The sequence below is a fragment of the Protopterus annectens genome, chromosome 13.part0 (genome assembly GCF_019279795.1).
Source record: "Protopterus annectens isolate FY-2018-M chromosome 13.part0, PAN1.0, whole genome shotgun sequence".
Lineage (NCBI taxonomy): Eukaryota > Metazoa > Chordata > Ceratodontiformes > Protopteridae > Protopterus > Protopterus annectens.
In genome coordinates, this window is record NC_056747.1 from 1,002,724,406 (window position 1) to 1,002,738,038 (window position 13,633).

Here is a 13,633-nt window from a genome sequence, read left to right on the forward strand (position 1 = left end):
GACTTTTTGTTATTCAAAAGTACACCCATATATATATATATATATATATATATATATATATATTAATACATACATATAAATATAGGGAACATGTCAGTTTGTTGACAGCAGTTTAACTGAATCCAAATTGACCAAAAACACTTCAGCCGAAAGCACTTTGGTGATAGTGCAGAATTCCCTTTTCTCCACTGTTGTGTGACTACAGAGTAGATATGCAGCAAAAACGAAACAACATCCATGGTAAAGTGCCTCTCTATGGAAAGTAGCAAATAGGTAAAAGAACAAAAAGAGGCACACCACGACTATTGAAGCTCACCCTTTATTCCACAAGTAAGCACTTTTACGCTTTTTACAGAGTAGATATGTTTAAGTTTGGGGGGGACATAGAGGGTGCAAAAAGATTTTTTTTTACTTTAGCTGAAAGTGCTTTTGGCTAATTTCCACAAATTTGCATTCAGCTGAACTGCAAGTGATGTATTGACATGAATTATATATGCATATATACCAAATAGCATTGTTGCCTCACACCAAGAGGTTCTTCAATTTAATTCACGGCTAGGGTGCCTTCTCTGCTGAGTCTGCATGTCCTTTGCATGTTCATGGTTTTCTTTGGGTGCTACAATTTCTTCTCACATTCCAAAAACATGCAGTAGGAGGATTGGACACTTTAAATTGGCTATAGCTGTGAGTGAGCATGTGTGCATGTATGCGTGCATGTGTGTTTGATATGGAAGAAGGCAGCACTAGCTGCCCTGCAATGTGAACAATAGCTCTAGGTTATGGTAACTGTGATAGCCCAACTCCATCTGCAAAAATGTGAAAAAATAGCTTATGAAATAATGGATGGATGGGTGGATGGATGGATGGATGGATGGATGGATGGATGGATGGATGGATGGATATGTATAGGTAGATAGATGGCCATATATATATATATATATGAATCCTGTTCATTCTGTTGCTCATCTATTTGTATTGCAGAATGAACTGCAGGGACATTTACTCAAACATTCTGTGCATCAGACATTCATTTTGTTGAATATTTGCTGCATTGTAAAAGGTAGGTGAGTTTTGTGCATATGTGTGTGTGTGTGTGTGTGTGTGTGTGTGTGTGTGTGTGTGTGTGTGTGTGTGTGTGTGTGTGTGTGTGTGTGTATACAAATGTTTGTGGGTTAGGGTTAGATTAAGAAATAGGGAAGCAGGTAGATTTACTGTATGTGCAAGTGTCTGTGTGTTGCAGGCTTAGTGTAAGGTTAGGTAACAGAAAAGATTTCATGGTGTATGTATATGTTTATGTATTGGTGTGTGTGTGTGTGTGTGTGTGTGTGTGTGTGTGTGTGTGTGTGTGTGTGTGTGTGTGTGTGTGTGTGTGTGTGTGTGTGTGTGTACGCGCGCGCGCGCACGCGTGCGTGTGTGTAAGTGTATGTGTCTCAGCCTGTCTTTTTTTGGTACTAGTGTTACAGAAAGGGTTTTTAAGGTAATTACAGAGTTAGTTTAGGGATAGAGGTAGGTTTAGGGTTGTCATCATATTACTAAGATAGTGCAGGGGGCAATCAGTTAATAAAGCTAATTAAAGAAAGTAGCAAACAGCAAAATCATAATAGGAAAAACTATCCCAGCTACTTATGGATTGTTTTCTCTTTTTAGTAATAAAAATCCAGCTAAGGGGAAAATACTGGCAAGTGCTCACATCAGTAGAATTTTAGCACCTAATATTATTTTTTATCTCACATATCAGTCCATGAATTGGCAAGAAATTGCTGGTTACTCTGTGGCAGAATTAGAAAAGAGGGTTCCCTATCAGCTGATAGAGTTTTCAGAAACTTGAACTCCATATGTTCTTGACCATATGATCAACTTTTTGAAAACTGGAAGCTTTTGAATGGAGATTACGAGATACAAGGATCAGGAGAGTTACCCTTTTCCTCACTGCAGTGCGATCTCGGAGTTGGTATATATAATTTGCAGGGGTGTGGAAGGCACAGCCTCCCCCCATATGGGGCTTGCAGGGGGGATTACCCTCCTTCAAAAATCGAAAAGATTTTTGTGTTTTTTTTTTTTGTTTTGTTTTTTTTTTTTTGATGTTCGAGTTTTCAGAAACTTGATCTTATGGTCTTGTTGATATTGTTTTGAGTTTCCGAAAAGTCAGTCATCTGACATTAGACCCGAAAAAAGATATCAAGCTAATTAACACACTGTCTATTTAGAATGGGGTCTTTTTTTCACAAATAGCATAGGGTATAAATTCTGGAAGCCTTTTAATTGCACTAGCATGTGGCAGTATTTATAAAGTCTTGCATGCCACACAAAGCCAACTTGTGCAGGTGGTCTTGGGAAGTACACAATGGGGAAGCACTTCACAAGCTCTCACTGTTTAGCTGCACATCAGCTTGCAACTGAACCGCAACAATATTTCTGAGCTGCATGCGAATGTGACATCCTATGGATACTGTCTGTGCAGATTAGGTGTTTACATGTCATAGATTTCTTCCTTCTTATGGAAACTGGTGATTCTGAGATGCTTGTTCTACACAGCTTGCATGAAGGGTGTGCATGACTATTAGCCATGGTGCACTCGTTCACTGCAACAGGGAACACTGTTTCCCTACTGGAGAATACTGCAGCTGGGAAGCTCCACACTATGCATCTAGCATCTGCTGAATTGGACACCTATCTACAGTTGTTCTAATGTGAAGTTGATGGTTCTTAGAAGTCTTCCAGAGAGATTTTATAGGATTTAGAAGAATGATAATTATGCATGTATGGGAAATGCATTTTAGCAGAGCAGTATAACTGCCAACCTGAGCACAGCACACTGCAAACCAATGTCAGACATCTATGAACTATGCCTAAGATATTTAAACCTACCTGACAATTCAATAAATTCTGTGTCGGCTTGGTATGAAGCCTACATGGAGTTTAGGTGTTTGCACTGTCAGCAGCAGCACTAATTACATATGCATGTTGCACACTGTGTTTAAATGTAAATAAACACAGTTTTGTTTAAATGTAAATAAACACAGTTTTGTGGCCAGCAACAGTTTTGCCAGCCAGGAAACTGTGTATAGCAACATGGACAGCATCAGTCATGTAAACACGTCTACCTATGGGCAAACTAGTTCTGCGGGATTGCATGGAATGCCACAATCATTACCAGGGTTATTAATAAAGCAATGTATATATTTCCAGCACATTAAATGAAAGTGTAAACAGTGTGAAGTACTGTGGAAACCTGTGTCAGGCATACTGAAAAAAAGTTGTGTAAATGATCAGTAAGGGTACATAGACTACATTATAAATAAATAGTGAGGGGAAGTGCATATATTGAAAAAGGACACACACATGAAATGTATGAAAAAACATAGGTGAAGATGGCAGGTGAAACATGGTAATGTACAGCAAATGAGGGCATGTCAACAAAGACAGTTGTAGCATGATTACTATCACATGTTGACATGATATAGTATAGACAGCACAGTTATTCTATATTATGTGACTGTCACACAAGGTGACATATCAGTGGAATGGATACTTTGTGATATAAGCATACTGATATGAACAGTGGACAGGGCATATATCAGCGATGGTATATACAATAGGGATTCTGTGCATACTGTGAAGCTGCGTAAACTGAGTTGCCTGAATATGAATGTAATGTCAGCATAGGTCTGAACATGCAGGACACATATAACAGGCCCATGGACAACAGTAGACAGAAGCACGCACAACCAGGGACAATATCAGAACAATACCACCAGTAATCCCATGTCTTCCACTTAACATATGTGATTGTGGGTAATCCTAGATGGTTCTGCACACACTTGTACAACTATTATTATTCATCAGCTATCTCAGCGGAGAATCAAGCACACCTCCCTCAAAATGTAACATCTGCTGGAGGGACACTGTTATACCTGTATTAGAAATAACAAGCAATCCTGGCTAGCTGTCAGTTGTGCATACCACTCGGTCTACTCGCAGGGGTGTGTTGTCCATATTGTAATTATCGTGTGTATTTGCATTCATAATAGAACTAATTCCACCATGAGTTTCTTTCATTTACTATGTCTCCATAGCTGTGGCATCAATCCTTTGTGTGTGAGTGTGCATATGTGTCTCCCTGCTGAGAGTCAAAACTGAGAAATGTTTGCAAGTATACTTTGCCTGATGGCCAGTGACAACAGGGTGGTGACATGTGAGACAAACTGTCAGCTATCAGACTGCCTGTGTCCGCTGGGTGGGTATGCCTGCCTGCTGACATCCACACACAGATCTGTGCTTAGTTGTGTATTCAACTTAACATTTCATAAGTATTGGAATAAATGATTTGTGACAAGACCTACAAACAGCCTTGGTCATTCATCACATTCCACACACTGTTGCTATGCACACAGTTGTACAGCTGTACCAATGTCATGTACTTACATCACTTGCACAAAAATATGTCTATAAGTGTTTCATGGACAAGCTGTGTATGAGTGGTCTGATGTCATATCAGGACACGTTAGAGGTCAGTTGTCTGTGGCGAATGCAGAACATTTCTGACACAAATGATAATGGTCACACATTGGTGCTGTTGACCACCTCAATATTCCTTGTGTGTAGCAACACAACTGTACATGCAATGAATTCCACAAGGTTGCAATTGCATCAAAACACATAATGCATTGGTTGTGTATATCATTGCATAACAACCATGTGAATGAGATGAGACTTGTGTGACTATGTAATCAATATTAATCAATACTGATATCAGTTACAGAACATTTAATGATGGTATGCAGACACATTCACATCTGTGCCATACTGCATCACTGTGATGGCAGAATGTGAACTGTGTTGAAGGTTGATCTGCTCCAATACAAAAACACATGTCCTAATATTACAACAATATACATAATAGTGTATCATACCATGTCAACATTTCTCAGGAGGCATCCTGCTACAACTGTTATAGAAGGAGTATGTTACTGCAATGGCATCAATGCCCATAAATACATTAGCTCACATCACAGATTGCAAGACCCTGTTGTAGCCATATTGTAAATCCACACCTTAATATACATACATACATATATACAAGTATTTCAAGCATGGGCATTAATGCCCTTCTAGCCTGCTAATATACCAAAACACTTGTTTCCATAAAAAGTGTCCAGGCTGTTCTTAAAAATATCTAAACTAGTACTTGCTTTAATGTAATTTGGTAGTCTGTTCCATGAATCAACTGCTCTCTCAGAGAACCAGTTAGTGCACTTCTCATTCCTTTAGAATCTTTTACATAGGTTGTCTGATGATTCCCTACTACAAACATTCCCAGAGGTAGTTGTCTCTAGATGTCCTATATATCCAAATTAGATCTCATCTTAGAAATCTATAAGAGACTCTGTACAAGTTCAGATATTTTAGTCTTTCATAATAACTTAAATTTTCACATCCATGGATACCCTTGGCATATTTCCTCTGTACTCTTTAAAGTTTACTCATGCTTGTCTTTTTTAAGGTTTCCATATTGCAATTCCATATTCAGGTTTGGGTCTAATGTAACTAACAAACAATGACTTCATCATTTCTGATTTCCTAGACTTTATAAATCTTTTAATACAACCTATAGTTCAAAAACTATCATTGACCAATGGGTTGATATGATTAGAAAAACTCAAAGCTGGATCTACCCATATACCCAGGCCCTTAAATGAATCTACAGTTTCAATCACTGTGTGCCTTATTAAATATTCACCTTACAATTTATGTCTCCCAAATCTCATAAGCTTATTTTTTATGTATTTATCAGCATATTATTCTCCTGTGCCCACATGGTCAATTTAGTCAAGTTCTTTTGCAGATATGCCTTATCTGCATATAGACTGTAGAAGACCTCAGATGAAAAGGTTAGGTCTGAAAAATACAATATAAACAAGTAAGAGCCTAAGACAGAGGCCTGTGGGGCACCCTGACTGTAACCAAGAATTTCACCTGTCCAATTGCTGTATGACACTTGTCATCTCCCAGTTGTAAGCCATGCAGCTATCCATCTTATCAAGAGTACATTGATACCCAGTTGTTCTTATTTATTAATCATTTTTTGTGTATAACCCTGCCAAATGCAGAACTTAAATCTACATAAATTACATCACAGCACAATTTTTCATTCATAGCCATTATTATATTGTTAAAAAACATCATATTATAGGTTGTAATAGATCTATTTCCAACATATGCATGTTGATATATGGTTTCAAGTCCCAACCTATCCAGTTCTGACAATAACGTACCCAGTATTACCTTCTCTATTATTTTTCCACAACAAAAAAGTAGACTTAAGGGTCTATATAGGTTCATAGTTGTTTACTAGGCTAATGACCACAAGAGTATTTTTAAGTCTAGCCACGCATACCAAATCTTTGACAAGTTCTGATACCCTTGATAAGTGTAAGCAAGTTCATGAAGATGAACCATTTACAGGTTGCCTGTGCCCATTAGAGAAATAGGTGCCAAACCAGGGATGAATTTCTGGTTCCCTATCCAATTGTCCAAGTTGCACTTGAATTGGATTAAGGAGGAATTCTGCTTTACATGGATGGGGAGACTGTTCCATAGATGGGATAGTTTCTTGGATACCTGTCTCTCCAGCAGATCATATTTATATCACAGGCAAGGTTTAAGTCTTTAGAATCTGTAATTCTGGTGCTGTTTGTTTTGTGGATATGGAGAAGGTTCATCAGAGTGGGGTCTGACAATGCCCTGTATACCAGGCATAGTTCTCCCCTCAAAAGCCTGTAGAAGACAGAATACAGGGATAGGGCCTTGATGCAGTCTGCATAGGACATTTTACTTACACCCTGTATTCTTTTAGTGAGGAACCTCTGTGTACATTCCAGTTGTTGGATATGCCTGGTTAGGTATATACCAAAGGTGACATTGTACTCAATGATAGGTCTGATGAATGCCGAATACAGTTGAACAATGACTTCCTTAACTTAGATGTCATATCTCTGTTTATAAGTTGTGCAACACAGAATGATTTCCTCAGTACTATAGACACATGATAGTCAAATTCTAGATTTCTATCTATGTGTGTCCCTAAGTCCCTGGCTACTGGGTCAACTCTAAGGAGCGTTTTGTCAATATGATAGTTACCAGGGATGGATGACTTCTCAAAGGATACTATTATGTATTTCTTGGCATTTAGTTTTAGTCCATGGCTCTGACACCAGTTGTTTGTCTATGTCAGCCCCTCCTGGAGAACATTTGTGTCAGTGTGGGTTTCAGTGACAGCTCCTAATTTGCAATCATCTGCAAATTTAGTCAGCCAGAGACCACTGGCATTGGCCTTGATGTCTGAGAAGTAAATGCCAAACAGGAGTGGTCCAAGGACTGATCTCTGAGTGAGTCTATTTGTGACTGGCTCTTTGTAGAGGTGGACTCCCCAGTTCTAACTTCCTGGGTCCTGTCTGTGAGCCATTGGCTATCTACCTGGTGGCATACGAGTTTGTACCTTACCTCTTGAGTTTGTCAACAATGCTCGAGTCGGGTATTGTGTCAAATGTCTTGGCCAGATCAAGGTAGACAGTGTGAGTCATTTTTCCCTCATCCATTGCTTTAGTTACCTTCTCAAATATGTTAATGAAACCAAACTGGATTGGGTCCAGTGTCTGGAAGTTTACTATATCTCTGTTGATCATCTGCATGATAATTCCTTCCATGGCTTTGCATATAAGACTAAGGAGACTTATGGTTTGTAGTTTCTTGGGTCTGTAAATGGCCCACCTTTATGCAGAGGGATGACTCTGGGTTTGTCCTGCTCCCCTTCCCCTTAAAGATAGGTTTAATAAGTGCATGTCTCCAATCTTAAGGAATCTCCCCATATTTTTATCACCTTGTAAATAATAGATATAATGGTACTGTAAATCCTTGCTGAAGTGTTCTTATATCATTATTATTAATTCCTTCACCTCCCTGTGCTCTATTTGGATCCAGTTTGTGCAATTCTTTTAGGTTCATAGGTAGATACTAGGCTATCTGCCCAAAGGCATTTATAAGCCTAGCCAGAATGTGTTGGCTTTCGCCACCACCTTAGATTAGTTCCCTGTGCCTCTGTCCAGCAGAGCCACTGAAGTGATCCCCGGGGTAAACTTTCTGTTTCCCATCCACTCGTCAAGGTTTCTCTTGAAGACTGTTAGCGAGGAGCTCTGCCTAATGTAGATTGGAATCTTGTTCCAAATAATGGGAAGTCTCTGTGACAGGAATCTATCCCTCCAGCATGTCCTATTTATTGTTGAGGTGAGGTTTAGATCTCTAGAGCATGTGGCTTGAGGGGATAAGTTTTTCTTTAGGTGGAGCATGTCCATCAGTTCTGGGTTGGACATGGTCTTGTATGTTAGGCAGAGATCATCGCTGAGTAGGCGGTATGCAACCAAGTACAGCTGGAGTTTCTTCAGTCGAGCTGCATAGGGCATCTGTTTAAGGCCACTGATCCTCTTGGTGAGGTACTTCTGTGGTCTTTCCAGCTATTGTAGGTGTCTTGTAAGATACATCCCAAATGGGGCATTGTTCTCTTTGATGGGTCTGATGAGCAATGAGTAGAGGGGCACAATGACCTCTTTTGATCTGGATGCGAACCCGTTTGTGATAAGGTGTGCCACGTAGAAGGATTTTCTAACCACTTTGGCAATGTGATTATCAAAGGAGAGTTTACTATCTACTTGGGTCCCCAGATCCCTTATTACGTCTTCCGTATTTAGGGGACTGCTACCTAAGTGGTAGTTTGTGGGTACTTTGTTTTTTTCCAAAGGGGATGACTATGCACTTTTTGGCATTTAGCTTGAGGCCATGATTTTGACACCAGGTGTCCGTCTCAGTGAGACCTTTTTGGAGGATGTCTGTGTCAGCTGGAGAGTCAATTATAGTCCCTAGTTTGCAGTCGTCTGCGAACTTGGTCAGCCATAGTCCTCCTGTGCTTGCCTGTACCTCTGAGAAGTATATGCCAAACAGGAGGGGTCCTGGAACTGAGCCCTGGGGAATGCCACTTGTAACCGGTTTAGAGTCAGACCTATATCTCGCAACTCTTACCATGTGGGTTCTGTCCATGAGCCATTTGGCAGCCCATCTTGTGATGTAGGGGTTTATGTTCAGGCTGGTGAGCTTGTCTATTATACCAGAATGGGGAATGGTATCAAAGGCCTTTGCGAGGTCTAGGTAGACTGTGTGTATCACCTTTCCCTTGCCTATAGCCTTGGTAACTGTCTCAAAGAAGTCCACCAGGTTTAGGAGGCATTATCTGCTCTTAACAAAGCCGAACTGGGAAGGGTCCAGTGTTTGGAGGTTCCCAATGTCTCTGTTAATGAGTTCCATGATGATGTGCTCCATAGCCTTGCAGACCAAGCTAGTCAAGCTTATAGGGTGATAGTTCCAGGGGTCTGTTGTGGCTCCACCTTTGTGTAGCTGAATAACCATTGCTGTGCGCTACTCTATGGATACATAACCTGTGGAGAGGCTGAGTTTGAACAGTGTGTTTAGGTGAGGGGTTAGTTCGTCTTTGAGCTTCTGTAGGATGCAGACTGGGACACCGTCCAGTCCCACTGATGCTGTGTTTTTGGCTTTGGAGAGGGCTGTTTTAACCTGAGTGTCTGTGATTTCAGGAGCTCTACATTCTTCTGGTATGGTTATGGGCCCTTTTGGGGGTGAGAGGGGGGTGAAGTTTGTGCTGAACCTGTCTGCCAGGATGTTGGCAATATCGGTTGGTTCAGTGTATTTTGTACCATTCTATACTAACTCCGAGTAGATATGAGCATTGCCACTTGGATTCTTGACATAGCTAAAGAATGCCTTGTGGTTATCTTTGGAGTCTTTGGCAGTTTTTCTTTCGAAACTCGCCTTGGATGATTTTATGAGAGACTGTAGTTTCTTGCTGATACTGATCAGGGATGTCTTCCCTTCTTGGGATTTTACTCTTTTCTGTACTAGTTTCCTCCTTCTATTATATAGCTTGTTTATGGCAGGAGTCCACCAGACTGGTTTCCTTTTCTTAGAGGAGTGACTCTTGGTTTTGCTTGGGATAGCATGATCCATGCATTCTTGTAGGTGCCCGTAGAATGCATTAGTAAAGGATTTTTCAGCTTGGACAATGTTATCCTTTAGCATGGGGGCTTTGAAGATTTCCACCTCAGTCTTAAGTAACGTGAAGTTGGCTTTTGAAAAGTTTTTCACTGTGGTTTCCTTGTCCGAGGGTGGGGGCGGAATGTGGATATCCAAAGTGATTTGTTTATGGTCAGATCTAACCAGTGAGGGGCTTACCTCTGGTGTGGAGCACCGGTCGCCCATGTTGGTGATGACCAGGTCCAATATGTTGTCACCTCTGGTGGGAGTGTTGACCAGTTGATCCAGGCTGTTTGAGTTTATAAATTCTAGTAAATGTTGGGCAAGGAAGTTAGTACTTGAGTGGTTCTCCCAATTAATGTTTGGGTAATTGAAATCACCCTATATTAGGGTGTTTGGTAGGACCTTTATATTTCCCAGTATTTCCAGAAATGTGGAATAGGGGTCCTGGGACATGGTTGGTGATCTGTAGCAAGCTGCAATTTGAATTGCAGTTTTGCTCATTGTTAGTTGTACGTGGATGATCTCTGAAGCATCGTACTGTGCCACTAACTGGAGGTGTGGATATCCTTGATGAATATGGATACGCCCCTGCCTTTTGTATTTCATTCCGGGTTCTGTGGCCGAAATGTATGGTATGAGTTGTAGCCTGGTACTGCTGGGGTGCTCTCTGGAGCCTTAAACCAGGTTTCTGTTACTGCACATATATCGATTTTCTCCATACTGAGGAGTGCCTTGATTGCATGTATTTTGAGATTTAGACTTCTGGCATTGAGTAGCATTACCCTCGGTTTTTTGTTACTTGTGTTATTTATGGCGGTGGGTTTGTCTTTTGAGCCTTGCCTAAGAAAGGCACTATGGGGGTGGCTAGAGCCTTGGCCAGTATCCGAAAGCCTAAGGGTGACAGGTGCAAGCCATCTCTAGTGAAGCAGTGTGGCTTGTCGAGCATCTCATCCCAGGTGGACAGACACTGGATCCCCTTTGAATGACACCAGCAACTTAGCCAATTGTTGAAATTGATCATTTTTTCTTTATACTGTGGTATCATTCTTGGTGAGGGCAGGATGCTACTCAGGGTCAGGTTCATACCAGCCTGGGCTACAAGATCAGAGAGCTCGTCCATGTCTCTTTTCATGCAGTACAGGGAGGTACGGCTCAGGTCATTCACACCAACATATTCTAATTTGATTCCAGTATCTGAGGTTATCTGGATGTCACTAGGACAACTTATCACGGCCTTTGTGGAGCCAAACTATTTTGCATAAGATTTTGTAAATATATCTATAATCTGTTGTGGTTGACAATATATTTCAGAATCTACACACAGTTTATCAGTTTGTATGTCTTTACTCTTTACACATCTTATGAATCTGTAAAAATGGTTCCTATTATGCGCAATATCATTATATAAATTTTCTTCAAATTTTTCTTGATCTTGTCTCACTATTCTTAATTTGTTTGTCCAGCTTGTTTATTTCAGTTTTTAAAGTTGAAGTTTGACCTCTCTTCCATTTCTTATATTTCTTGTCTCTCATCTTATTCAGGTGTCTTGCTCTTATGGAAATATATTTATCTGATGTTGTATGCCTAGATCCTGATGTTAAATATTTTTTTTTTATTTTTTGCACTCAAAGAATTTCTTTTTCAAAACTTTCCACATTCCATCTGCAGTTTTTCTCAGAACACATCACTCCAGTTAGTTTTACATACTGACTGTTTTGCTCCCATATAATCTGCAACTATTTTTCTGTGCACTGGTTTAGATTTCAGTTTGGCAGAATTCTCTAGCAACAAATTAAGCTTTATAGCCTCATGATCACTGCACGCCAATGGTGGTAAAACCTGACTTGAAGTAACATTAATTTCTTTAGGAACACAAACAATAAATCGTGAATAATTTCCTTACTAATGTTGTTGAATCAATATTATTACATTCTGTTTCTGGTAAATTTAAGTCCCCAGCTAATATTATTCTTCCCTCCTGTTTCATACAAAATGTATGAATGCCTCTATGTTATTAGTATTTGACTTTAGTGGTCTATACACTCCAACAATTGCTTTGTTCCAGGATTGTCTTTATTGCTACAGTTACACACCCCCAGATTCATGAAGCTCGGCGCAAGTCCGGCGTAAAGCTTGCGCCAGCCGTGCGGCGTAGATGTGGAGTAGATGCGCCATATGCATATTAATGAAGGCGTGCAGCTGCCACAGCATAGGAAATGTGTGCGAGTGCAAGGGGCATATCGAAGTTGTGCAAGGAGGCTTGTCAATGTCGGCTTTTGAGGAGCAACCTAAACTGCTGAATATTATATTCCGCCAGCAATAGTAATCATACCTATCAGTGTCCGTGGAGACTGAAACGTATGCAAAGCAGAGTCCCTGTGAACAGAAAATGAAGAGTCAAACACAAATGCACGGTAGGGAATAACGGGTCCCTACCCATGAACAAATGACAGGAAAACCGTGTGCCTGTAGTCCAACGTAGTGTTGATAGCTATACCATGTGGAAGTGAAACGTATCAGATGTTAGTGTGCCACCAGTAGGTACGTCCAGTCCAATGGAGAGGGTCACCATCTGACCCACAATTTGAGGGAGGGAACATAGCTGTGCAGATGTGTCCATAACAAAATACACGAGGAGAAATGTAGATATAGGTAGTGACCGTACGACTGAATCATATCCCACAAGCCAAGTAATAGTCACATACAAAAGGTATGTCCGTATTTCACATACCAAATGTGATAGAAAATAGTATACGCATATAAATGAAACAAAAGGAGCATATAAACGAGCCATAACAACACGGACACATGTAGGCTGAAAGGAACAGTATGATCCATACCGTCGACCAAGATTACCACCTGTCCCACTTTGCGAGCGACAGTCCCTCTGTGGGCAGATGTGTCCTGACACAAACATGTAAAACTGGCAAATGTCCAGAGAATATAGGACATAATTCCTCCATAGACTTCATGCAATAGTTGCATTAAACGTATTTCACTGGACGTATAATACATAAATGTCATAACAAACAGAATAAGATACCGAAATGCTACAAGAATAAGCTTAGATATAGGCAAGAATTGTAAGTTCTATCTGCCGAACTGACCTTGGGTGTGTGTCAGCCTGTAAAATATGCTGTGTTCACTGCAACTGTCACAGTAGGGTTGCCACCCTTACAAATGGCCAAAGTGGGACATGTTCGGTACAGACATCAGACTGTACAGGCCGACACATACCCAAGGCCAGTACAAAGGACTGAACATAACTGTTTTGCCTACAGAAAAGAGTATTCCTGTAGCATTTTAGTTGCGTATTCTGTTTCTCATAACAGTCAGGTATTTCAGATGCAGAATTAACTGTTTAATGCAACTATCACATAAAATATAAGAAATATGTTTGTCCTAAAATCTCAGGACATTTGCCATGTTGACAATTACATATCAAGACACAACTGCCCAAAGAGGGACTGTCCCTCGCAAAGTGGGACAGGTGGTAACCCTATGTCACACTGTGGCCAATTGAAAAGGTGAA